Below are 27,577 nucleotides of genomic sequence, written 5' to 3'. Positions count from 1 at the left end.
CTGCTACACCCATCCTATCATTGCTAGAGAACCATTTGACTAAGCAACTAAAGGTTGCTCAAGGAATGGGTATTCCTGCAAATTTTATCAGGCCTGAAAAGTCAGATCATGACTGAATCCATCCCTATTGACTGAATAGGAGGATGTTTCTACCATAATATCTTTCTGAACTTGCTCTGTTAAAATCGGAATTTATGAATAAACTTGCATTCTGGCAAACATACAAGGCTTAAAATTTAAACTGTCTGAGAAGCCACAAAGCCATGTCTTGAAACATTTTCATGGCCCTTCAGGCAAGGAGCAGTCAACCTGAGCTGACTTATTGTCATCTTGTTAGTCATAAAAAAAGAAAGGACCAGAGATAAAAAGGCCAACAATAATGTGATGCACGTCACCGCCTTTAGTTAATGCTGCACTGAATCTGGCACCACCATTTCTCTCCTTTTACTTGAAAACTCAAATGATAGCACTTTGCAATCAAATTTCATGAGTTTACAAAACAGCAGTCAGATGGGAGCATGGCTTGAAGGAAAATACAGGGCAGTGACTCCTATTTGAGATGGGCCATCCTCAGGACCACAGCATTTTCTGCAGTGCACCCATTCAGAAAGAATAGCTGTCCCTAGTCAGAGGTGAGCAGCACATTGCATAGAGCATCCAAACTGATGTTAGGAGTGGTCTTGGTTCAGAAGAGGGCAGCAAGGTAGTATCCAGATATTAAAGGAGCAGAAAGAATCATAATTAACATGTCTGTCTAGATATTCAAGTGAACAGATTCTCCTTGGAGCCAACAGGAATTACAGTCCTGATACAAGGACAGGGGTGATTCTCAGATCAACCACAAGCATAAATCCATATAGAGTTTCTACAGAGAGGCTTGATGAGCATCCTGTGGCTGACCCAGATTCCTTTGGCTGGACTTAGAAAACAGGAAAAACAAAAGCTTCACCTTGGAAGCAATGCAAGTGAGAGCAGCTACCATGTTACTTGTCAATACCAGTGAAGCTTGGAAATGGTCATGTGGAGCAACAAGCATGTCCTTGACAGGAGCACTCATGAAATTTTAGCCCAGAAATATCTCACTGACTTCTTTCAACTTTTTAAAGCAACATTGTCAAGAGAATGGAAAAATAAAACTGTCTGCCCTACATTTTTGGTACCGTTTGAGAGCATCCAACCCAGAGAAGCATTTGCCACTGTATCACACACAAAGGCACAAAGCCACTTCCCTGGGCTTCCTCATTTCTCCTACAGCTACAAGGCAGACCAGAGCTGAGGGATGAAGACAAGACACAGGTGAGGGAGCTGGCTATGGCACAGAAGCAAGTCTTCAACCTCACACAACACAATTCCCCTTTCAGACGCCATTCACCCACTGGTTGTGCCTCATACTGCAGAAATGTTTCCCCACCATCCTCCCTCCCACATTTCCTAACATAACCATACAGAAAACACCCCACCAGATTCTGAACATCCCCCTGCAATTTTTTTTTCTTTTTCAGCTGCCTGCCAGCCCCAGCAGAGCACGGCTGCTCATTTGCAGAAATCAGCACTCTAATCCACTGACCTTTTCAACATTGCACAGGATTGTCTATTTCTTATCACCATAACCTATTTTAAATAATCTTCTAGATGTTCAGTTCATTCGTCTGCTTGCCTAAGGAAATATAAAAATTTACACCCATTGTAAAAGCATGAATAAAAGCTGATTGAGGAAAGTGGAGGCAATAATGTGCCCATAATACTAACAAGCTCACTTGCACTGCATTTCTCTTTAAAGGAAGATTTGTCTGATTATCAACAGGGTGTTGATTTAGACTGCTGCTAAAATTACCACTGTAAAAGTAAACCCACTTTTATTGCATTAGTACAGAGAACAGTTATGTACTGTTTAAACATTTATGTCTGTTGCTGGGGGTGATCAATCTCTTAATTATCAAGACTAAAAAGGGTTCTGTGGTAAAATATGATATATTTAGTGCACTTGGGATACTTTTTGAAGGGGCTAAAGTTCACAAAATAAAAATCAACAAACCATTTTAGAATAGAAATCAGCAAAGTTAGTAACAGAATCAGGTATAGAATTTGTGCCATTCTTAGATTAGGCTGTTTGACAAAGCCAAGTGAGGGCAATGCTCTAGAATGTAAGATTCCCATTAACTTTACAGTTCTGAACAGACTTATGTGACTGCAGCTATATTTTGGGTTTGGTGAATGTTTCTTGCACTGATGTGCAATTTTTCTAAATGTAACAGTGAGAGTATGAACTACATGCCCTACTAAGAGTCAGTCACCTTCAGTGATAACTATATGCATTTTGGTTACTCTTTACACAATTCTCTGGTGACCTGAAACTTGAGATGCAGAACTCAAGTTTTCTTTGGCAGTAATGTCACCCTCCTCACATTCATGCATGCCTAATCTCAATTGTCTAATGAATCACAAACAGCAAAGAAGGAAGAAGTCTGTGTGCCTGGCTTTGCAATGTGAACTATCCTAAGAAATAAACCAGAAAGAAAACATTTTATATGAGCAAGCAGAGAGTTGCTTGGATATCCCAGTGTCCAAGTGCCATCAATTTCTGCTAAGTAGAGACCATTAAAGCTGGAAATGTGTCTAGAGATATTCTTCCTTTGGTTTCAGCACACTCAGTATCGATTCAGTCCTTGCTCAGTATTCCAGCTGCTCGACAAGAAGAGCAAGATCTGCTCTGGCCATTGTGAACACTGTGCCTTGTGACTGTTTCTCATCCAGCTAAAATCAGAGTGGCTGGACTATGGGTTTTTCAGCCCTACACAGCTCACAATCAGCTCAGCTGCAGCTCCTCTCCAGGGCTATACTCTGGTCACCAAGGACAGGAAGTTGGCAGCAGGACTAGAGAGCAACATGAAAAATACCAGTTGGAATCACTTTAGTGTATCATTTGCAGAAAACACATTTTAAAATGAAAAACACATTTAGCTGAAGAACATTTTGTGAGTCAGAAAGTCCCTTGAATGCACCAATGAGGAGCACTTTGGAGGGCACTCAGAATCCAGTTCTTTTCAGTGCAACTTCATTATGAGTTTTGCATAGACTTGCATTCCAGCTGAGTGATGTTGCTGGGCAGGAGCATTGGTTTGAGTGACTGATAACCCTGGTGGTGCAGGCTGGGTGGGAAGGCTGAATGCTTGAAATGAGCATCACAAGATTGTCTTTTGGACTGCCATTGTAGACCAGATCTTCTCTGAAAGAAACTCATTGGGTCAAACATTTCAAAAAAGTGAGATCATAAAGATTTAATGACTGATCAGAGAGATTTCTAAGATAACTCCCTCACTGAAGTAATGGAACTACCAACAGACAGACTATATGAAAGAGAGAAAGTCCTGTAATTCAGCCTATTTCACTGCATGAGAGATGGCACAGAAAATGAAAATCAGGTTGTTAAGATATATTGGTTTCAGTTCTCAGCTTTGTCTCATCTTCCTGTCATGATCTTGAGCAAGCGACTTGACCTCTCATAACTTTAGTGCCTCAGTTTTGGAACGGGGAAAATTCTGCACCCTTGATTACTTGGCTTTTAAGCAACTTGAGTGAGCATCTCTGTGGGGGTTTGTACAGCATGTAACACATGCTCTTTGTGGCTGTTTTGAGGGGAAAAGCTCCATCCTTTATGTACTATTGTAAACACCGCTAATTAATAATCGCTGGAAGTTTTCCATTGCATCTATATAGTTCAACAGAGGTGTTCTCATTCCCAGGCCACAGAAGTGAGTAGAACAGACTGAATTCCTCATGCCTTCATCAAAGGACTTCAGCTGGGACATTGGCTGTCTGTGGGTTAAAGGTTTTCAGCAACCCTTCGAAGGCACTGGCATTGCCTGTGGAGTCTTCAGCCCAAACAAAAGAGAAAAGACCCTTCAGGTCTTTTGGGACTTAGAGCAAAAGAAATCTTTCTTTGAATTGAGGAAATCTTTAAAGAAGGGACTTCAGACCTATGGTGAAAAGGAAATGAAAAACATCTACACTGACAGCTCCAGTTAGTAGCAAACAGGCACAAAAGACTTTGAAAAACAACCAGCCTTTCATCTTCAATAGCAAGCTCAACAGCTCTGCACCAGCTGCTCTGTAAACAGTATAGCAAGGGAAAGAAAATCACTGGCAGCAAATGCATTAAACATGGCAATGTCTTCAGATGACATGTTTTGTAAATTTCCTCCTTAAAAGTTATGCCATTTCTTAAATCTAAAGGATTACCTGCTGTACAGCTGCAGAGACATTCTTCCATGCAGCTGGGCAGCTTCATTACCCTTATTTCTTGCCGAGCTTCCCATAATACAAGTAGGCAGTTTGGCTAAGGTGGGATATCAGGTGACTTGGGTTCATCTCCTGAGTCTGCTTTACATTTTCTGAGGGACCTTAAGCAAAGCACTTCATCTGTGGGACCTGTTTTCATGTGGAAAGAAAAGGAATTATTCCTTTGTCTTAAAGCAGTCAGCACTTTGTAACAATCATGTGCAAATTTTTATTGACTGTGAATCCGTAAGAACTTTTTCAGGAGATGAGTACACACTGCTTGGGAAACTAAAATCCCTTAATAGAGTGACTTTTCCCAGCTCTGGACCACGAAGGAATAACCCAGGAGCACCCAAACATGCATATAACAGGATGAACTTATTCCAAAGTGTAAGCTCCTAAACATCAAATAAGGCGAACTTCAGCTTAGATTTGGTGGGGTTTAATTTAATTAAGTCATGTCATGTGAAATATTAACCACTCTAAGCAAAGAGTAAAAGAAAACACTGAGAACCACTATACAGTATTTTGGATGCTAAAACAAGGAAATATGCTCTGCATCTATGTAGATATATGGGGAGGGATTGCATCCTCTGATCACTGAAATGTCATTTTCTCCAGTTTCCAAATTCCATTCTATTATGAGGGCTATGTTAGAAATAAGCACAGTTAAGAACACCAACCATCACTTCCAATGCCTGTGGTAAGGCATGACAACACCTCTACCTTTCCACCTTCTCTTCATTCCAGAATCTATTGGGATTCTGGTCACTTAAACTTCCTAAGCCTCATTTTGCTAACAGAAGAATAACAATGCCAGACATTTCCAGAGTGCACCAAGGCTTAACAGTAACATCATATACTTAATACATCTGTACTGTTTAAAAACCATTACAGGATCTTTAAGTAACTGGCTGCCTTTGCAGGGAAGCAGCTGAAGATTGTTCCTGCAGCCACCTTTATTCTGCTCATGGTAACTCAGAGGCATAATCAACAGTGAACAAATCCTTCTCAGCACCTGACACCCACTGAGCCCTAAATGGTCCATTGGGTAGGTCACAGCTCCCTCTCACCTGGCACTTGACAGTCCCATGAAAGGCACCTGACACTGCTTAGGGGGAAGTGTTCAGGGCTCCCATCTGTCCCTTGGTCTTTGCCAAGGTGTCATCCAAAGATTTCCACAGCAGGAAGCCTTTGCCAGCTCCTCCACTGCTGGCTAACTGGCTGTTGCTACACCAGATGCTTTCCCTTCAATCAGGCACGGATAGGTGACTCCTCAGGAACTGGCTTGAGAAGACTGCAGCTGTCTCAGTGTGCTAAAATAGGCACTTTAATTTGTTCTCCCCACTTTGACCAGTGAAATAACATAGAGGCATCTGCTCTCTTTAATTTGCTGCCAAGCAGCCCCAGGGTTTCAGGAGACAGCATTTGGTGATGGCACTTGTAAGAAACCTGAACACTTGTCCAGCTGGTATCTGCACACTTACTAACCACTCCAGTGTGGGGAACAGCAACACTGCATCTCATATGTTCTCAGGTCTGCACCTCAAGTCTTACAGCAGATAGCACTACTGGGCTCAACCCCACACTTCAGAGCAAAGTCCTTTAGCAGCTGAGTTGCTAGCAATACCTGGAAGAGAGGAGCAGGATTTGCTCCCACTCAGTTCAGCATTAAAAATCTTATCTTCTTTCCTCAAAGTTGACTCAGGCAGCAAGTATAGCCTGTGGAAAGCCAGTGTTTTACATAGCCTGCTGTGGTGGGTCCTTAGAACTCAACTTGAAGAGTGTCCTTTAGCCAGAGACATGACATGTTCAAAGGGGGAGCACAGACTGGCTGGCACAGAGCTAAGCTTAAAGAGCCCTGGTGCAGTTTGGACCCTGTGGGGATCCTCCTTCCTGTTTTGAGGGAACAGCATTAAGAGGTGTCACGTGGGCAGAGACAGCCACTAGTTTAATGACGAAGGCAAACATCCTTCTGCCTTGGTCTCCAAACCAACCTCCTTTCTCTCTCTGGCAGCAGCAGCCCCTCAGCAGTAACAGCCATAATGAAACAAAAACCCTTATCCCCTCCTCCCTCCCCATGGTGTTATTATCCTGGCATGAAAAGGGGAAACTGAGGCAGGGAGTAAGGTGGCAACTTGTCCATGGCTGCTCAGGGCATTGCAGACAGTCAGCAGGCTATATGAACTGCTGGTCTGTGGGCAGCACCTGTTTGCCTGCTGCAGCCTCAGGAAGCCAAGTTCTGCAGATGGCAGGATGCTTTTTTTGGGTATCTGCATAAGAATACCAGGATGACCAGGCCCTGACCTGCAGTAAGGTTAAGGACCTGTCAGTGCCTGCCTTTCTCAGGGACAGTCAGCAGGAACAGGGGCTTCCATTGCCTTGGAAGCCCCTTCTCCCAGGCAGGCAAAAGAAGGGGAGATCTTTTCCCTGCTCCCCAGCCCAGCCTGCTTCTCACCACAGCACAACTGACCCCAATTCAAGCTGCTGACACTTATTTTCAGGGTGTTTCAGAGCCTCGTTATTTGTGAATGCCTTTTTGTGTAGCTCCATTGGCACTAGCACAGCCTGTTCCCAGCCTGTTCCAGCAGCTCCCCAATGACTGAGGTGACAGGCTCCAAACAAGGCATGGGCTCTGAGCAGGTCCTCAATGGGGTCACTCAGAGACAACAAGCATCCTGCTGGATCATCCCCCCTTTTCCAGCTTCATCTCCCTGTACTCAGCCTTTCAGTTTCTGCTCTTCAAAAGCTCAGTGCAGAGACTGCTTGGTTAAAAAAACACATAAACATTTTTGAATCCCTAGCAGCAGGCTGGGTATTGACAAACTGCATGACACTGGGAGAAAGGCAGCAGAAATGGCTTCTGGGACTGATTTGTGAGGATCAGATTAAAACAGACTAAACATCTATATCCCAACTAAGTAGTGGGCTTGCAAGGCTCCAGGCAGGGAGCTGGCTGCACACATCAGGGAGATAAACACTACAAGGAAAAATCCACAATATCTGCAGTTACTGTGAGAATCCTGAATTTAAGGAAGGGAGACTTCTCCAGTGGGGTTGCTACATAAACTGGCAGTCAAGGACCAGTACCTGAAATGCTCACTGCCCTCTCCACATCCCACCCACATGCTGCCATGCTCAAATTAGGGAAGAGACCAAGGTATGTCCTCAAATCAACTTCTCAGCACAGAGAGCAGGTAGTAAAGCGTTGGGTTAGAGAAAGAAGAATAACTGAAAAAAAACCAGCATTACCAGGATAGATGTGTATCCACTTTGATCAACAGCCCGCCTCCGACTGCAGCCAAAGATGCTCAGGGAAAAATGCAGCAACAGGGCACATGCTACAATCCCAAATGCTCCTCCAGCTCTTCCATCTTCTGAGTTTGTAGCTCAGTTGCTTCTGTTCCAGAGGAAATTATTGACAAAGAGATCCCTAGGTGGGAGATCAGAGCAAAGTCTCCTGAGAGTTGAAAACCTCCAAAAGCATGCCAGGTGAGTGGTGATGCTTGGGAAGCACACTGATCTCTGTGTACAAGCAATTTTCAAAGGAAAACAGTTGTGACCTGTGTGACAAGCCTTAGTGGGCACCTCAGTCTCTACAACATGGTCAGTGTACAACATTTTTCTTAAGGACATTTCACATTTGAAATTATATTGCAGCTTTCTTTAGGCAGCATGCTTTTCCTGTCCCATATAATTTTGAGAATTCCCTCTTAGTAAGCATGGCTGGGAGCTCTGGCACTTGTGCCACTTTGCACAGTAACTCCTTTCTGCAGGGCCTTTTCCAGGGCAGTGGCTCCAGCAAGCAGAGTCTGCCTTTTGACAGAATTGTTTTGCTCCTGCACACCAACACGTACCTAACCCAGCTCTGCTGCCTTTTTATCAAACCCTTGCTGTATCTGCAGGCACAGCACTGCTCCCAGACCTCTATTTACAAGTCACACCTTCTTCACTGCCAGAAGGGGAATTACTTTTTTCCAACAACAATAAACACCATTTATTGAATACTGAATGCAGTTATCAATGTTGGCTAGCCTTGGCTGCTCAGGAATAAAGACAAGGAGCTTTCACACACACAAGTAGGAGGTCCAGTCTTGACTATGCTGTTAAAAGGGTACAAAGCTAAAAAGCATACTCAGAAACATCCACAATCAGCTGAGATTGTTCTTGCTGTCAAAGGCTAAATTTCCCTATTTATGATTTGCATCATGAATGTCTTATTTTTCTTTAAAGTGTGACATTTGAATTTCTCTATTATAGTTTTACAAGTAGCCTCCTGTGTCAGTCCATAAAAAACTATTAAAAAATAACTGCTTCAAATTCAGGCAAAAATAATACAGCCCAAAGCCCAAGAAAATAGCCTATATCATTGCTACAATAAAAAAGAGACTTGTATAGCAAAATACTCCTTGTTTTTAATTTTACATTGACAGTGTTAAAAAATTTATGGAGTTGTCCTACTGGACATGGGACCTGGATGATGGGACACAGAAGCAGCTCACAGCTGAATGTTCTAAAGCAGCATAAATCCAAAGAAGAAACTGCTACCTTCATTATCCTCAAATAATTATGGAAGAAGAGCATTCAAGCAGTACTGGACAGGCTGCAAAGTTTTCTTTTTCCTCTGTACCATCCCCACCTGTAAGGTCAGAAGGGGGAAAGGGAAGACCACAAGGAACTGGGTTAGTCATGGCCACATTACTGTTGGGCTGTCACTCTTCATGGGATGACTTTTTAGTGTGTTAGAGGCATTTCTGAATTAAAGCTAGAGTTTTAACACAAAAGATTTCTACACACTCCATGAAAAAAATCCCAGGCCATAATGCCAAGGGAAAGAAATCTGGTCTTCTTTTTCCAAGCACTTCCTTTTTCTCCTGGCATTTTCTTGAAACTTCAGTTGTTTTTTATTGTTTTTCACTTTCTTTACCAATGAACTTGTCCACCTTGCACCTGGACTGGACTAAGCAGACCCATCCCATAGTCAATCACAGTGTGTCACTCAACTCAAAAGGTAAATGGTTAAACCCACATTAGAGGTCAGGAATGAGCAAATACTGCCCTGAAGGGTTTTGTATTTGGACACAGGTAAGTGTTTGTCTTACTGGGAAGCTGCTTTAATTCATTGTTCTCAGCTAAATCAACTAAAGAACACAACCAAGACATGGACATGCTGAAGTGCAGGAAATCTCCAGCACATAGCAGTGGCCAGCACACAAAATCACAATAACTAATTCAAATGCTTAAACATTGTCAGCTGAAAATAATTATATCATTACACTTTATAATTTAAAGGTCCTGAGTGCTCTAGTAAGACAACTAATTTAATCTGATCTCTTCTCATGGATAAAGGTCAGGCTCTGGGCCAAGATGACAACCTTCAGTCCTTTGTCCAACACACAAGTTACAGGCTAGTGTTGATCATCCCATGAAACGAGATGAGGAAATCATCCTCAAAAATCAGATCTCCTGATTGCAGGCATGGATTTACCAGCCTTATCCCTGCAGCCAAATGGCACATCTGAGTTCATCCAGCCTGAGCAGAAGGAGCAGCAGCACTTTCCCACAGCACCAGTTCAGTCAGGCTCTTCTCAGTGAAAATCTGGGTTAATTTCAGGGGTCAACACCTGAGTTCAACTGCACAAGGCAGCTTTCATACACAGTCTCCTGTGGCTCCTTTACCTGAACAGAAGGAATAAAGCCCCACTATGGCCAACAGATTTTATAGTCCTTAATACATGTGATGGGCTGGACTGAGAAGTAAGCTGGGGATGTTTGATTCAGAATCTTTTCCTAGCAATGCCAGACACCAGCTGCTACACCTCAAAGCTCTGGGTCTTTGTCCTGTCTGGTGGAGCAATGGAATTGCATTAGCAGTGAGGACCAGGCAGTGGAGGACTCTGCTGAGCCTCAAGACCTGTTTCTACAAATGGACTTGTCACATGCTTCTGCACCATAAATCTCCCTTGTCAGTCGCACCAAACCTCCCAGGAGGAGAAGCAGCCAGGCTATGAATTACTGTCCAGCTTTCCCTCCCTGTGGGTGCCAGCACACCTGCAGGAAGGCGGGATGGACACACTTAACCTTCCCAGAACTAGGCAGCAAAATGTGATCTTTCCAATGTGGATGAGTCACTTCCAACTGGGTTATTAAGTTATTACATTGTATTATTATATTAACGTCATTGCCATTTTCAGGAGAAGATAAACCTAATTTTAATCTGCTCTTAATTGAAAGCTTATCAAGAGACTGGCTCCATCCCTACACAGTCAGACAGCTTTTTTTTCTGCTTCCCTTCCCCCTTTCCATACGCTGCATTCTATGCTGATGAAAAGAAACATCTCTATTCATTAGAGAAAAATCAGCTTGGAGTCGATCAGGCCTGTTAACCTACAGCCTGGGCTGTTATCAGAGAGCAGACCTTTCCTCACAACAAAAAAACTGTTGGGGGCTGCAGTTTGGCAGCCTGTTGCAAGGGATTTGCTGCTCGTTTTTATGTTGGGGTACTTGACAGTTTCCATTAGAGGATGTGAGAATATTAAAGATATTTGAGCAGCTCTGGAAGAAGGTTAAGTATATAATGCAAGTTGACTGTGCAGATTTTAATTACAGATTCCCCAAAAAATCCATAGAAACTCTGATTAAACTCCTAATTACTTTTAAAGAAGTGAATAAGCGGTCAATAAGATGAACAGCAGCCTCTCTTCTTTCTTTTTCTTTCTTCTTCTTCTGAGCAAGCTGTACAGTGATACCAACTGCAGATGTATTATCACAGGCAAGTTAACAGAAGACCAAGGGGGAAACATTTCTCTAAAGGCTCCTTGGAAAGAACTTTTTGCGACATCTTCAATACTAAGGCTGGCCCTGAAATCAATCAGGTCACAGTGATTTACACTGGCAAAGGATGTGCCTGTTACTCCAGCTGTGACTTCATGTTGCAGGATTACATTGGCTTTTCCAGCAGAGTTCTGCCTCCCCACACGAGCAGTGCTGACCTTCAGGGAGCTGTGGTGGAGTTTCACACCTTGTCCAGGTTAGGGAGGGGATGCTCACAGAGATGTGGACCTTGTCATAGAGGTCAGAGCTTTACAAACAGCCTTCCCAAACATGTCTCATAACCAGGCTGAGCAGTTTCACTGATCCCCCCTCTGTCAGCCCATGGAGCTGGCAGCACATCTTCCCTGAGAGCAGTGGTCCAAGTTCACGACTCAGTCACAACTCCTATCTCCACAGCTGAAGATGTGGTGTCTGTGCTAAGCAGAGCACCAGCTCCTGGCATACAGAAATACCCTTATTCCAAAGGGACTTCTTAGTGGGTGGGAAGAAACTTCTCAGCCCCAGACCTGTGGGCCATGTTTCAGCTCCTCTACCCAGGCCCAGGCCTGCAAAGTGGATGCTCCTGATATCCCCACTCATTCTGAAAAACAAAAACAGCAAGACTTCCTAAGAACTTGCTCAAATCTGCTGAAATGGCAAAGAAGTTTCTTTTTTATGAACTTAGCTGAGACCCAGAGTAAACTACAACCCATGTTCCTCACTCCCATGAGCATCAGCCCTCTCTTTTATGGCAATTTCTGGCTCTCACTTAGCCAGAGCTTTGCTCCAGCTGTGCCAGAGCAGAACAAGACCTGCTCACTCTCTCTGGGCACAACAGGGCTAAAAACAGTAAAAAAGAAATATCTCCCCTAAAGTAATTCAAATTCTGAAGGTGGGACTCACTCTGAGATGGTGTACAGCAGCAAGACATGCTGTGCAAGCAGTGACTGTCCCCAAGGCACAGCCATGCTTCATCTTCCTGTCTTCTCCCCAAGCCATTATTGTTTATTTTGCTGTCACCCATGCCCATAACTTTAACCCTGTGAATAACTTTAATTTCCCTAGCACAGAAAGGAGAGTGCTTCTAGGGGAACAGCTGTTCTAGGGGAACAGTTACCAACATCCCCACTTATACCACTGCCAGATATTTCTAGCTAATAGACCTGTTTGTGAAGCAGCACCCCCAGCTGCTGAGGGGCAGTAACCACCAATCTCCCCATCCCTGCCCATACTGCAAATGCATTTTATATTTCATTATGTGGCTGGAACTATCCTCACTGTATCTGACTGCCCAGGTCTCACATTTTTATTTTTCACAAGCCTTTCAGACTAGTCCCCACACATGAAGAGACCATAACCAGAGGATGCAGATTCCCTCTGGCAGATTTGTTGGTTTAAGATGACTAAAGCCATATTGTGCTCTGTGTACAGCACCTGGGAGAGCAGGGCTCAATACAGGCTTGGAGCTCTCAAGGCTTTTGCCATAGAATTAATTTTGGCAGAAGAAACATGACCAAAATAGTAAGGCTATAGGGCATGAACATTCAAAGACTGATCTGGTTTTTGTGGGGTTTTTTGGAAGAGAGCTTCAGTGGGGCCTTCAAGGGGAGAAATATATCCTAATAAGACATTTGCATTAGAAAGAGATTTTGGGGTGTGTTGGTTAATTCAGTAAGCCTTGATCCAGTGGATGGGAAGAAAGAGAAAGAAGCTTGGAAATGGAAGGTGAGAAGGAGTTTGTTCTGCAACCAAAGCTGTGCAATAAGGCATATGTGGCTTCCAGTGACAGTGTGAGAATTTACAGTATAATAAAGATATATATGGCCATTTGGAACAAGCTATTTCTAACATAAAATGACTCTGTATATTGATTGCCCCAGGAATTTGTACAGAACACTATTTCCAGACATATAACAGAGGATATTATTTACTCACTATAAAAGCCGGATGAATGGCCAGGCTCCAGGAGGGTGTGAGGCAACAGCAGTTGTTCATTGACAGATGAATGGAAGGAGGTTTGAGCATGACAGAGAACATCAGGATACTGGGAATTATCCAACAGCTTTCACAAGTCACTGCAGCAGGTATATCTGCTTGTTCCTGACAAAGGTGAGGCTGCTTCAAGGCCCTCATGAGAACATACAGGAGAAACATCATTTCTCCTCTGGAGCAGCACTGAGAAATGAGGTCTGAAGCTAAAAAGTCCAGAAGATACCAGGATCTGAACCAGTGCAGGCTCTTCTACAGCAGCATACAAGCAATCACTTGGGGACCCCAGCCATGGATCTCCAGCCAGATCTCACATCAGTCACTTCAGGTGTGGCAGAGACAACAGCCAAAGCTCAGCCTGTGCCTTGCTCCCCATGAGCCCAAGGCCAGACTGGCCTGAGACAGGTCCCTCTCAGTGCTAACAGTTACTGGCTTATTTCCAGCTGGATGGAAATGCCTGAATGACATTCTGTGGAGTTCAGAGTTGACAGTTCCAGATCCCAGTTCCTCATCCTGAGATACTCCAGAGCATACTGGTGGTCAAAACAAAACGATGTTGCAGGTTGCCTTGTCTCACAAGCAGATCATAAACTTCAAAGTATTTCCCAGGAAATGTGATGGACACATCAGCCGGGAATTTCCTTCCAAAGCTAACACGAAGGGAAAGAGTCTGAAAATGAGGGGCAGTATAGAGAAACATCTTTTGGCCTCTCAGCAGATAAGCAAAAAGTAGGGCTATCCTAAAAATGGGGAATTCTCCAGTTTAGCAGTTCTACTGCAATCGTGTTTAGGATATTGACAGTTTTGCCTCAACTCCAAAAACAGGGGAACATGCAACACAATCTTGAGCATTCTCCTCCCCATCTCTTGCCTTTCACACTCCATCACAATGTTATGTGTAGGCAATACTAAATCCAGCTAGATCTCCTTAGCAGGGCCTGCACCATTTCCATTATTGGTAAGTGTCCAGACCATCATAGTAGCTACATACAGAGACCCAAAAGACTGCCCAGACAGGTGATGGGGTCTTGACTGATGATTTCAGCTCATCAGCAATATAAACTTTAATGTGTGTTAGAATATGAAAGGGTGGTAAAACTGGGTTTACATTCTTCAGCACAAAGCCATGCCATCGCAGTAGTGCAGGGGACTGTGAAGGCTGAATATTCTTGTGCTCCTGCTGCCACCTAAAGGAAATGTCTCAAAAATGTTCAGAAATATCCTAGAAAAAATACATTCTGAAATATTCTGAAATAATGCAGGATAAAGTGGAGTAGCTTCAGCTTTTAGCTGAAGAAGGATCCATTTGGGAAAAGGACTATTACAAGCAGGTATTTTTGTCTCATGGAATCAGCTATAGCATGATGGCAAATTTTCAACAACCATGATGGCAAGTGGATGGGGTCAGGGAACTTTTGTAGTCCACAGAAGACTCCAGCTGTGACCATCCTGATGGCCATGGTCTAAGACCACAGATGAGAGGTTTGTATATGGGAGCAATATCTCTCATTACATGAGCTGACCTAAAAAGAAAGCAAAACAGCTTTAGGATCATAAAAAATCATCTTCCAATCATTTAGGGATAAACAAAAATACAACGACTTCTTGTTCAATGGATCCTTCAGAAAGTTTTCTTAAAGGCACCTGATTCCTCTGTTTGAATTCTTCCCATTATCCAGGGGAGACACCAGGTCCTCTGATGCTTTTAAAGACATGGTGACTAGGTCAGGCCAATATTAGAAATCTGATACCATGTCCTCTTTGGGCCAGGTGTTCCTGATGTTGGCTGCTTATGTAATTCCCTTGGATTAATCCATACCTTTTGGACTTGTTTGCTAGAATTGGGTATGCTCCAATGGTATTGGAGATAGCTGGGCAAAGGAGAGACATCTAAAATGAAACATTCCCATATATGCACAAAATAGCAATAACTTTGTTCAAGTTTCTATGCTGACTAAATGCCCAACACCAGAAGTTGTGTACAGTCAGCACTAGTGAGCCCAGGGAAATACTAAATTGCCTCGTAAACTGGAAGTCAAGTGGAAGTATTACTTAAATGCTCAAAAAGTATAATTTGCTGCTGCAAATCAATGAGTAGCCTTATTAAATAGAGGGAACATTGAGTTATGAAACTGGCTTTACAGCTTTAACTGTGGACTTTACATTTTAGTAACCTTCTCCTTAACGAGTATGAGAATGAAGCCTCTTTACTTTTCCCCATGTATAGGCACGAGGGCACATATGAAAAACGTGAGTCTGGTATTTGGAGCATTCGAGTACAGAAACTTTGTTGTCATGTATCTGAGGGCAGGAGCACTCTCATGAACAGGATGGAATCTCCCATTCAGGACACTGGTGAAACCTCTCCAGTCCAGGATGATTAAGCAGATGCTTCCAGGTATCTCCATATGAAAAGATATGTTTGTCAAGACCAAGAAGTAGTGCATAAACTTCTGTGCAAGTACACTCCAATGAATCATTCTATGACATGAATATCTGGCAAACTTATTACCTTCCTCACATATTTACTTTTTGGGATGAGTGAACACTGTGTTGTCCTTATTTCACAGTGAGTTAAGCTGAAATGCATATGCATTAAGCAATTTGCCCCAAACGATCATATTGCAATGCGTCATTTGATGAAAACTGCTGTTTCCTGGTGTTACTCAGGAAGCCATTTGACTCCCAGCCTGTGACTAATGTCTTGCCTGAGCAGTCTTGTCAGGAGATGTGATTTCTGCACATGCTTTCCTTCTCCATGTGTTCCATAGAAACTGTATCTACCTGTTTTGGCCAAATACTTCCCCCATTTATCCTCACTAGGGAAATTTAGCTTCTCTTTAAAGTGGACAAAGGAGCTATCTAGGGCACCAGGCATAGATGGATATGACCTTTTAATTAAATGCACTGAAACTGATGAGGAATTGGGAATGGAAGACAATACGGATTATTTTGAAAACAAGAATGAAAAAAAAAAAAACAAACCTTCAAAAGGATCATCTCCTTGTGATGCCTGTCTTGCTTTTACTCCCAGACTGTACCTCAGGTCCAAGATTCCTATGAATCCTCAACACAAAGCACAGAAATGATGGTGTGCCTTGCTCCAAGGCATAGTGCAGCATTGACTCCCCATCCAGTTGTTCTCATGACTGATGTCAGAATATGCTCGATATCAAAAGATGGAAGCTAACAGAGAAATCACAATGGTGGGATTTTATCTTATCATTTAATTCCTCAATTGCTCAAAGTGGAAAGTACTTTTTTCCTTCAGTATTCCATTGTTTTCTACAGAATAAAAGAATTCCCAGAGTCTTTAAGCATAGAAGCAGTCAGGTAACTCACTCTGCAAGTGTGACCACAGGTGTGGGACACCTCTCACATACCTGTAGCTAAACAAAAGTGACACCTGTAGTCTAACCCAATGAGATCCACTCTCACTGAGATATTCTTCTAGTCACTGGAGGAATATCAGCTCTTCTGGTAGGCCATTTACCTGCTCATCTCCAACCCTTTCCTAGGGAAGAGATGAAGTCTTCTCAGCCTATTATTAGATGACTTGCAGGAAAGGGAAAGGACTTCTGCCCCAAAAGATTCAGGAGGCTGAGTGTCAAGTCCTGCACAAATACAGACATGGGAAACTACTCAGAAATCTCCTCATTTCTGTTTTTGTCTCTTCCAGCAAGACAAAGGAAACATATACATTAATAATCAAGAATAGAAAATCACACATACCCTCTCTCTAAGACAGGAGCATGCATTTCATATTCTAACCAGCCAAAATGTGTCCCTTGTAGCGTTGGGGTATCATTTGCTTCCCAGGCTTCTGAAATTAATTTTGCTTGTAACTTCTTATGAAACAGTGCCTCTAATACTTTATTTGATACACTATGTTCTTACCTATATCTACTAATTTTTGTAATGGTACCAGGGGAAGGAGGCAAACTGGTTACCATGGCATATTTTGGTTCTGGAAACAAAAGAATTCTGAAGATCTCAGCATCATTCTCCTTTCCAAAACTAAACCCTCACTGCCTCTTGTTATGCCAGAATTATACAAACTCTATTGTACTGCCCTTATGCAATATTTGGTTGTGGTCTCCTTCACTTTAATGCAAACTTTCATGCAAGTGTTTCAAAGTTCCAGTGCCAAAGCAGAGAAATACTGTGCACAGGACATGCTATGCAGATGCCACCTCCTGTAGGGCCTTAAAAGCACATCTGCAGCTTTTGCACACCAGGAAGATGAAGTCATACTGACATAGCTTTTCTGCCATTAAAAGATGTAATTGTTCTTCAGGATCTTTGCTTCTCTGAATAACCTCAGAGAAGACAGAATTTCAGCTATCAGGCTCTTCCTTCAATGGAAAGTTATCCTGCTGGGTCAGTTATCATTGTTACTGCCACAGACAAAAAAAGCAAGATGGGAATTTGGGTGACAGGTCAGGGACACGGAGAGCACTTCATTTTATCTTGGCAATGGGAAGGAGAAAGGATTTTTATTTTCACATTGTTAACATGTTGCCTGTAGAGATGTTCCCTTTCTGTAAGCAGTCCCAAGTCCATCTGAATAATTGCACACATAATCAATGATGTCAAATATAAAAGCTTCCATGAAGCAGAAGAAACTAATGGAGGATTGATGAGAATTCATGCTTACTTTGAGAGACCCTGATCTAAAGAACACCCTAGTATCCATTTCCATCAGTCATGAATTTCTTGAGTTCTCCCCAGCTTTACTGTAATTCTGGAATACCTTTAGATTTTTTTCTAATTTAGACACTTAAGTTTTGAAAAGGGTCCAGGTAGAGAGACCAGTGCTAATTTCCACATGCCTTAGAGCACCCAGTCAAATTCAACCCTCTGCATCCATGACCTGGCACTGGACTTTCTGCAGATACAAGCCTAAAAATGAGAGATAACAGCCCTCCTAGTACTACCAGAGGAGCACCTTTCTTATCTGCAAGCAGGAGACACCTGCAGGCCAAGCTTCACTGTGGTAAATGCCAAAGAGGTCTAATAAGAGTCAAAGTTAGTATTTCAAATAACAATAGACCACAGAAAAGGAAAGAAGCAGCAGGGCCTTTGGAGCATCCAAGGCTGGCAGTTTGGAGAACAGAGAGTTTGGGGGGAGAGAACCCCAGACTCTGCCCCTGGATGCTCTCTCACATGCACAAGTTCATGGGCAATTCTGTAAAATTATTATTTTACCTTTTGTGAGCTCAGTGCTAATTACAGGAGTCTAGACTAGGAGCAAAACCCAAGGCATTAAAGGCCAATGTTTTTAGGCCAGAAGGTAAAAAGGAGTACAAGCAATAAAGAGAATTGTTTTAAAGATATGAACTACCTGCAAGGGGACTAGAAGACCTATAAAAACAAGACAAAGTGAGTTAGGAGGATTATTAAGGAACCAGAAAGGGATATTGAGTACCAGCTTACAGAGAGGTTCCCAGGAAGCATAGCACTGTGGACAAGCACCAGAGAGAGAGTAAACAAGGCGATTACCCCAGTAAAAATGTTAGGAGTGAACTGGAGACAGCAGGTGATGAAATGGGGGGATTTATGAAGTGATTTTTTTCTTTCTGCCTCTGTGCAGTAAGGAGGAGCCAATGCCATGACAGAAACAATATATCTGGGAGGAAAAGAAATAAATAAGTGCAGATAGCCACAAAAGTGGTACTGGAAAATATAGGGCAGTCACCATTGCCAGATACTGAAACACCCAGTTAAAAGAGAAAATGCACCTAACAGCTATATGGGAAATGGAGATAGCAGCCAGAGAGCATCAGATCTAAGGAATCTAACAGTGCTGGCAAAGGAACACAGTGTATTACCACAGCACTGAGACACCCAAGCAGGACCAGGGGAACCAGCAGGCAAGGAGAACCCTGACATTCCCAGGACAACGAGTCTCCTGCAGGTACCCATCTCACCACACCCTGCAGAGCTCCAAGGCATGGCTAATCCATGTACACACCAGAAGAATGGCAGATCCAGAGCACAAAGGAATTTGACAATCTGCTTGTAACATTACTTTGATGTAGTCCCAGACAAACAGGCAAAGTCTTATCCACATACTACATTATAATATTCAGGTAGGAAAAAATTATTTGCTCAGATATGAGTGGAAGCCTTAAGCAGGACAGCCAGAAGGCTCAGGCCATAGCCTTTAGTAGAACTGTGAGGATCTGTCATTAGCACTGCCCACGAGCCAGAGCAGACACTGGGCATTCACTGTACTTGGTTCTTTCCACTAACACCAAGGAACAAGACTATGAAGGTGGAAGAGGAGAAATTGAGACATAAAGTATTACAGAGGCTTGGCTTCTTCCTTCACAGAAGTCCATGGCATAAATGGCAATTCCTAACAACTCCAGTCAACTAGTACAGTAACTAGAATTAAAAGGGAGTCCAATCCATTTAACTGATCTATTGACTTTTACATTAGCCCCTCAAAAATCCCCATTTCAGATGGAAAGAAGATTTGCAAGGAAAAGAGAAAGTACATAAAATAGATATATTTCACCTCTTCCTTAAACTCCTGATGTGGGTGGTGAGCACAGGCATGGGGGAGTGATGATATTAAAACATCAGACTGTTTGCAAACAAAACTCACCACCCCTGCTCTAACAAATGCTTCTGTATGGGGTGAGCTCTACAGAATAACACTGTCCTCATAAAAGTGTCCAGAAAGGAAGTGCAAAAATTCCAAGGCTGATCCTGACACACACATTGTACTTCTCATATTCCCACAGACATACACACAAGATTTTTTCTTAGAAATAAGGCATAACAGATTCATTACAAAAGGTGAGTAGTCCCATGCTTATTATAACTAGGGAATACAATTTCAGATTTATGTGATCTGCTAGGGAACAAATGTCCAATGCTGTCATGTCTATTTGGTAGCTGTTTCACTTCTCCTGACCCACAGTTAGCCCTTAATTAGTCCTTAACTAGTCATCTGTTGCAGTGATTAATAAGGTGAATTGCCACTCAGGAGATCTAATTTCCCTCCTGCTTCTTCTGTTGTGTCTATATGGAGAGCAAAATCTTTATACTAAGGATGGTATGGAGTGCATCTGCCTATTCCTGAGTTTTGTACCTATTTCCACGGCAGTGCGGTTCAGGCTCAGTTCTCCAGAACAAATGAATGTTTTAAATTATATTTCCCATAAGCATTAGCTCAAGGGACTGTATATGGCAAATTTACAACTTCTTCCATTTGTCTGCAGAAAGATGAGGAGCATGACTGCTTGTAAATAACAGGCCTGAGGATATAAATCGTCTCTCTGCTTCCATCCTTCTGTCCCAGAGACTCTGCAGCCAAAAGCACACAGTTCATTACCACTTAGTTGTTATTTGGCCAAGTTTCAAATAGAATAAATGTGCATCTTCATGTGACAGCTGAGGATCAGTTCAGCTTTGTGCTGTGTGTGGCAGCAGAGGTCATGGTGGCTGAAAGGGATCCTTCAGAGGTTCTGCATGTGCCCAGGAGAGCTCAAGAGATCAACACAAGAGAGGCAGAGCCAGTCAGCCTCCATGAAGTTATTGCCCTGGCTTTTCTTCTGAGCACTGCAGAGCCAGGACCTTGCCCAAGGAGTAATACAAAGCCAAAGCACCAGCTAGAGATCACTGGCATCATAAGTCTGAGGGATCCAAAACAGCAAGACCGACATCCAACTGTACCACAGGTTCCTATTCGATCACAGACATGACCTTCCCTTCCATTCCTCCTTTTGTGGTGACAGCTGTGCAACTTTTACCTCCTTCCCAAATTCATTGAGGCTTAGCACGTTGATTTGTGTTGGGAAGAGGGCAGAGCAGACACCACTCCAAGTGCAAAGCAGTGTCTGGCAGACGCAGGTAACCAGCTGAGTGATGGGTGCTACAGGAATGCTCACAAGTAAATAATAAATCTGTCTGGGCTGTGATGCACATTGCACAGTAACTAATGCTTCCCTCTGCAGAGATGATGCTGAAGAACAGTGTCTGGCTGGTGCTCAGTGGTGACCTGCCCCTGAACACAGGATAGCTGTGCGGGGCCCCACCGCACTACTCTGACTTGGAAGAATATTATAGTAGCTTTAAAGCTCTCAGATATTAAGAGATCATTACTCACTGTCTCCTCAGAGCTGATGGAGTCCTTGCCCTACGTGTTCTCCATTTAACAAATGTCACTGTTTTACAACACACTTCACCGAGAAACAGAGAATCTTTCAGTTCAAACAGAATGGCTCAGATTTAAACAGCCAGGAGTGCTCCACGCTTGCTTGGGAGCAAAGCAGTTCTGCAGCCCCAGGTCAGGGCAACAAGAGAGAAACTGCCCTAAGCAGAAGGGCTTTTGCTGGCAAACCCTGTCCTCCCTTGCAGCCACTTACAGGCTGCACAGCAGACCCAGCAGTGAGGCTGAGGTGTGTCCAGCATCATGCAGGAAGCCAGCAACAGATTTAGGGCTCATATTACAGCTTCTGCTCAGCTGACCAGCTCCATATGGGATGAGCTGTGGATAGAAACCACAGTCAAACCTCTGAGGCTGGAGCTGAGAAGGAGCTTCCCATCTGGGCAGCAATGGCTCAACCAAACTGTTGTTTCTACTTCTGTGCAGTGAGTGACTGAGCTGACTTCAATTCATCACCATTTCTAGCAAATATGAATGTTTCCCCTATGCTAACCCAGGAGAGAATGTGAAACCCTATAGATTTAGTAAGAGTAATCACTAACCCATATACCAGTAACATTGCAAAGGACAATTAATAATTGTACTCCTGTTAATACAGAAAAAAGTTTTATCATAGCTAAGTCATTTCTTTAAAATCTAAAGTCCAGAAGGATAAAATGGCACAGAAAATCCACAGTATCATAAAAACTTCCATTCCAGTGCACAATGGATTTAATACCATTATCTAAAGATAGCATGTGTTCCTTTTCTTCTGAAATCATCCATTTCTCATCTATGGTTAATTACTTTATATGAGAGATGCTTAAAAATTATTTCCCCCATGTGGAAAACTTGGATGAAAATGAGAACATTCTGCTTTAGAATCGAAATCCTCAGTAGAAAACTTGGGTTTTTTTCTTTTTCCTCATCTGCTCACAGCACTGTATTAAAAGCTTTGAGTTTTGGTTTTCTGTAAATACCAGCTTCTCAGGCTTTTTTTTTTTCTCTCTCTCTCAAAGAAAGTAAATGCCCTTCATAATTTGCTGTTTTCTATTTCAAAACTAGAATTCAGTTGGCATTAGGTTTAACCATACACTGTGCTGGTCTCGGTGCTACCAAAACTGACTAATATCCAAAAGAACTCTAATTGCTGACAGACACTTTTGTTTTAGTGCTCTGACACTGTGTCTTGCACCACTACCCTGGGCTGTGCCTATTGGAATAAGAGCTGTGGAGGGAAGATGAATTTGCAGAATCAGATTCAGGGACAAGGGTACATAGTATTTATGAATATATCTCCTTGTCTCTTCAGTATTGTGCCAGAGGCATTTTGGCAGTCCTCAGCACTGGTTTCTGGAGGCAGAGTGATTCTCTGCAACCACAGCAGGAACAGACATTTTCACCTCTTACCCTAGAACCAAACAACCTTCCCCTGGGCCTTATCAGAGCCACCCACTTGTGAAATGGTTGTGCAAAAGGGGCCCAAAAGGCAGGAAGAACTTGGATGCTATTCCAGCTCTAATGTAATAACAGAGGTGCTGCTCAGGAGTGATGTACTATGTGTCCCTCAGTCCCTCCAAGATCCCAATTAATACGATTCCATTAACTTCGAAAGGTGTGCTAAGTAATAATGCTCTGGGCCATTAATTCTGACAACGTCAGCATGCTCTTGCTGTGACATTTGCCTTAATTAGTATTATAACCCACTACCTTGACTGCAAGCTTCACAGGTAATAATTCACACCCAAGTCCCCTATAAACAGAGTTCTGTGTGCTCCCTGCTAAAAACTGCACATGGTAAAAAAAGCACAGGGGTACAGGATTTAAAATGTAAGAGAAAAGAAAAGGGGTTTAAAAGGTGTTATCAGAGTTATTGTATGTCTTTGAGCCTCAGTTACCCCCTAGGGGACTGTTAGGCTCCAAAACTGACCATTTATGATGTTCTTTAGAGATCCACCAAAAGCAATAAATTCAAAAAAGTGTCTCTGCATGGCTTTAGTCTGTAGCAAATTCTAGGCATCTTGTAAAATCTTTATATGGGTTAGACTGAGCTCAAAAGGATTTGGTCTTTTGAAAATGAAAAGCAAGGTCCCCATCTACCCTGAAAACAGCCCCTGAACTACACAGACTGCTGCCAGAAATCTGCATGATGTGTGACTTTGGTTCTACCTCAATGAGAACAAGGTGGTCCCTGGGAAGACAACCCTTAGTGGGGTATTTTCAGTTTAGGATGGGCCAAGTACACGTGCCATAGGAGAACATATACCTGAAAGAGGAAAAATAGAAACTGTGCCAGCTTTCTCATAATTTCCTCATTTCTACTGTAATTTAAAACAAAACATTCTTACAGAAGGGAAGTGATGATAAATCACTACCCAAGAACACCATTAATAAGAAATAGGTGAGAACTATTGATACACAAGGGAACAAGCAGCCAAGGCCTGTCCAGCCACCAGGCACTCACGTACATGGTCTTCACAGTCATCTCCTGCAAAAGCAGCAGCAAGAGCTCTCATCTTACTACAAAACAATTTCCACAAACCAAAGGATTAGGATACCTACCTTCACTTTAGGATCCATTAGACATAGGAGCTTAGCTCATTTTCCCCCACAACTTCTAAAACTTGAGAAGTACTATGTACTGTAAACAGTCAGCAAACAAATACCAGTCTAGGCAGCATTTTTTGAATGAGCCAACTGGAAGAAACTTAGGAGAGAAAGAGCTGATGATGCTTTGCAATATCCAAGCTCTTGAGACAGATACAGTTTGACCAGAAGTATTTGAAGGTCGAGTCTCCCAAAACATGCAGTGGTACTAAAGGGCCAGATCTCAAGCAAGGCATGCTGGCAAGGTATCAGCACAAGAGGATGCCAGAGGGTACAGACCAGTCATGCAGAGCAGTGTAGGCTGATGGAAGGACATGGATATTGAGGAAAGATAGAAAACCTAAACAAAAGCTATCAGCTCCTTGGAAGACAGTCTGTTGGAGACTGACTCCGGAAAGTGACAGAGGTTGGGATGCACAGTGTGTCTCCTAAATGCTCTCTCAGTTTCCACCCAGACACCACAGATGTTCCTGGTAACAATCCTTCTTTTAGCTAAATTATATAACATGGATGGCTGAGAAAATGCCAAAAATGTTGTTCCCAGATCACTAATTCCTTGTTTTTCCCACTAAGATTGCCAAGAAGAGAGGCACTGGCTGCCAGTTAGAGTTTCTGAAGGAAACACTACTTCAGAAAGAATTCAGATGAGGCCAAACAACTCATTTCCCCCAGGACTTCATTTCCATCACCAGGGAGGAAAAGGTAATCCAGCTCTGCAGGCCCTTGATGCTGAAGTCTGAGGATCCCAGTCTGATCCCTATTATACTCATGTAAATCAAGGCCTGTTTGTGCCACAGAGTCAGTGACATTTCACGACTGCAGAATTAATAAGCACCAGATATCACCTTCCCTGGTGTGCATACAGAAAGGAGATGGAAGATACCTTGAATAAATTCACTGACATTTTCTTTACATGTGAGACTAGGCCAATTGCTAAAAGAAAGGAAGAAAAACTTGATGTCAAAGAGGAGGTCTGTGCTAGTGCAGGACCTGGAGCAGGTCTTCCCCATACTAGACCAGTGAAAATTCACTGGATGAGAGGTTAAGAGAAATAAGTAATGATACTAGTCCCTGTCTCCCACCTCTTTGCCACAGCACTTGGATTTCACATTACCAGCACAGTCTCCTGCCTTACCTCCAGCTTCATGACCTATGAATGACATGGAGGGAACATAGCAAAGCTTGAAATCTGGTCCAGCAACTCTGCACTTGCCCTCCCACAGCACACAACCCCAGCACATGAGCTCATCGTTCATGGGCTGTTTGAACTGGAGCAGCATCCACCCCACCAGACTGAGACCCCCAGACAGCAGCATCCTTCCTCCTTCCCACCAAGACTCTGAGAGCCTCAGTGATTCTGGTCATTCTCCAGCTTTCTGCTAGAAACAGATTGAGGAACAGACCAGAACAAAACAATTACTTGAACCACACTGAGTGTTATGTTTTGATGCAGCATGATGGGTTTTGCAACCACCAAGGGATCAGTCATAAACATCCATTCTCACTAATGCAGTCATGAGCAGTTACTCTCAGTGGATCTGAAAAGCAATACAAGATATAGGCCATCAGCAGGTTAAATGAAAAATAAGCAAAAGACATGGGCATAATCCAAATTATTGCTCCAATCCCACTGTGTTCAGTGCTAGAAACAGCTCAAACAGAGGTTCAAGCCACAGGATTTCCAAACAGCTCCCTGACCCCTTACACTTTAGGAAGGCTGAGACTGTCTTCTATGGCTTGACTTTAAGTGCCAAATTTTTTTTTCTCAGGGGCTGGTCCAAGTCTGTGGACTGTGCAACTTGCAGGATCCAAAAATCTGCTAAAAAAACACTCTACATCTCCTTCCAAGTGCCAGGCCCATTTCCCAGTGGGGCAGGCCCTTTAATGCCACCATGATTAAAGTGAAAAGGTGATGCAGTTTTATTAAACTTCTCTTTCTACCATCTTCTACTTGGGAGAGGAGAAAAGTAGAAGCATATGAGGAGAATTGGCTCTCCTCATTTAATGTGGGACTCACAGGTACCTCAGCATCACCAGTGGGTCAGATCTCTCATGGCCGATTAGAAAAACATGCAGCAAATATCTATCCAAGCTCTATAATAGCTGCTGGTCAAAACCACCCATAAGCCTCAGGAATCTCAGCCTGGATTGTGATGAAGATGGCAAAGGCCCAACTATACTATTTTCTACATCTTTCTGTAAAAATCCCATTTGCTGAGAAGAAAGTCACTAAAAAGAAGTGCCACTTTTTTCAGACTCACATAGCCCTTTCTGGAAGATGCTAGTCTCATATAAACTAGTCACTATAAAAGAGAGAACCCAACACCAGGAAAAAAAAAAAAGAGGAGGAAATAATACAAGAGGTTTTTCTTGGTTCATGACTGGAACAGCTACTGTCATTTAAATTTTATTAGGAAAGATTAAAAGGAGCCTTGGAGTGAAGCTGCTGTGATGAAGTGGTCCCAGGGTCTCTATAACCATGATTGGCACCATACTGATGTGTCAGCCTGACAAAGTTATGATAGGTATTGCACTGGCCCTAAAACAGACCCTTCTGCCTGAAGCAAAATAATAAAAAATGGGGAAGAAACCTTCAGAATGCTGGAAAATTCAATCCACCTGAGCACAGAGATAGACATTTGCCTCAGCTTTATGGGTTTTTTTGGAGGTGACACAAAATAGGCAGTCAATACTGCTAAATCTGTACATGGATGGTTCTTCTCATAAATATCTTTGTATTCCAGCCTGTAAACAGTGAGGTTTCATGTATGGCTGGTGCACACCTGCCCTCCTCTATGGAAGCAGAGCCCTTAGGACACAGGAGGGAGCAGGATGAGGAGCTTCTCACTGGTTCATAACAGCACCTGCCTTGCTCATCCTGTCAGTTTCTGGCCCTGCAAACAGGCTCTGTGAGGCAGACTTAGCACTTGCTAAGTTGGGCCTCTGGCTTTACATCCATCTTCACCCTCAGCCACAGGAAAGGAGCAACAACAAAGGGTCCTTGGGCTGCTGCCATCCCTCTGAGCTGCTCTGCAGTGAGCAGTCACTCAGAAGTCACAAATGCCTGTCTCCACACTGCCAACCCTCACAGTGCAGGCACAAATATCTCAATTTCTGCAGGCTGCTGCCTTTGAAGCCTCTGCCTGCCCTCAAGATGCCTTTTGACACACACAGCTACTCGCTGACTGCCTTACACCACACACCCAAGCACTATCTCCAGCTTCAAGAGACACTTCCTGTACAAGCACAGCTAACAAACAGGAGCATAATGAGTCCTTCTCACCACCCTGAAGCTGAAGGTGAGATCCCTTTTTAATAACAGGGTATTTGGAAGGATTTATAATCTCTGGTTGTCTCAATACACAAATGACAGCATCAATCAGACACAGCAGAGGAGGAAAGCAATATACCTGTTAGGTGAGGGGAATGCTGATGTAAGGCACAGACAGCCAGGCTGGGACTGCCAGGAGCTGAGGTTTTTGCCTAAACCTTCCTACCAGGCAAGAGACACAGAGCAAACAGTGAAAGAAAAATCACATTCTGCATCCCAAGCAGGTTTGGCTTGCATTTTAGGACAGACTGAGTCCCTCTGGTTCCATCTCTTCGTGTCTCAGGCATTCTCTACATGTTGCTTACACAAAGCCACAGGACCTCACAGACCAAAGAAGAGGCTTCTTGGAGGTCTGTTTATACACAACAGTCCCTCACTGCTGCAGACGTGGTAGATGCAGA

The 27,577-nt window shown here is 43.1% G+C and overlaps 2 long non-coding RNA genes across 2 annotated transcripts; both read right to left on the bottom strand.

The window, feature by feature from the left end:
• Window positions 1-194: 194 nt before the first annotated feature.
• LOC306804188 lies at window positions 195-8,736 on the bottom strand. The gene is made up of 3 exons (XR_013774829.1): window positions 7,531-8,736; window positions 4,240-4,428; window positions 195-3,977 (listed from the first exon to the last, which is right to left on the bottom strand). It is a non-coding gene; the product is annotated as an uncharacterized lncRNA (long non-coding RNA).
• Window positions 8,737-20,243: 11,507 nt separating this feature from the next.
• On the bottom strand, window positions 20,244-25,822 carry LOC306804707. Its single transcript, XR_013774973.1, has 4 exons — window positions 25,682-25,822; window positions 25,266-25,383; window positions 24,928-24,995; window positions 20,244-23,504 (listed from the first exon to the last, which is right to left on the bottom strand). It is a non-coding gene; the product is annotated as an uncharacterized lncRNA (long non-coding RNA).
• Window positions 25,823-27,577: the final 1,755 nt, after the last annotated feature.

Source organism: Erithacus rubecula, assembly GCF_903797595.1.
Source record: "Erithacus rubecula genome assembly, chromosome: 8".
NCBI classification, from domain to species: Eukaryota; Metazoa; Chordata; class Aves; order Passeriformes; family Muscicapidae; genus Erithacus; species Erithacus rubecula.
The sequence above is the reverse complement of the archived record's forward strand: the minus strand, read 5'-3'. Positions and strand labels throughout refer to the sequence as shown.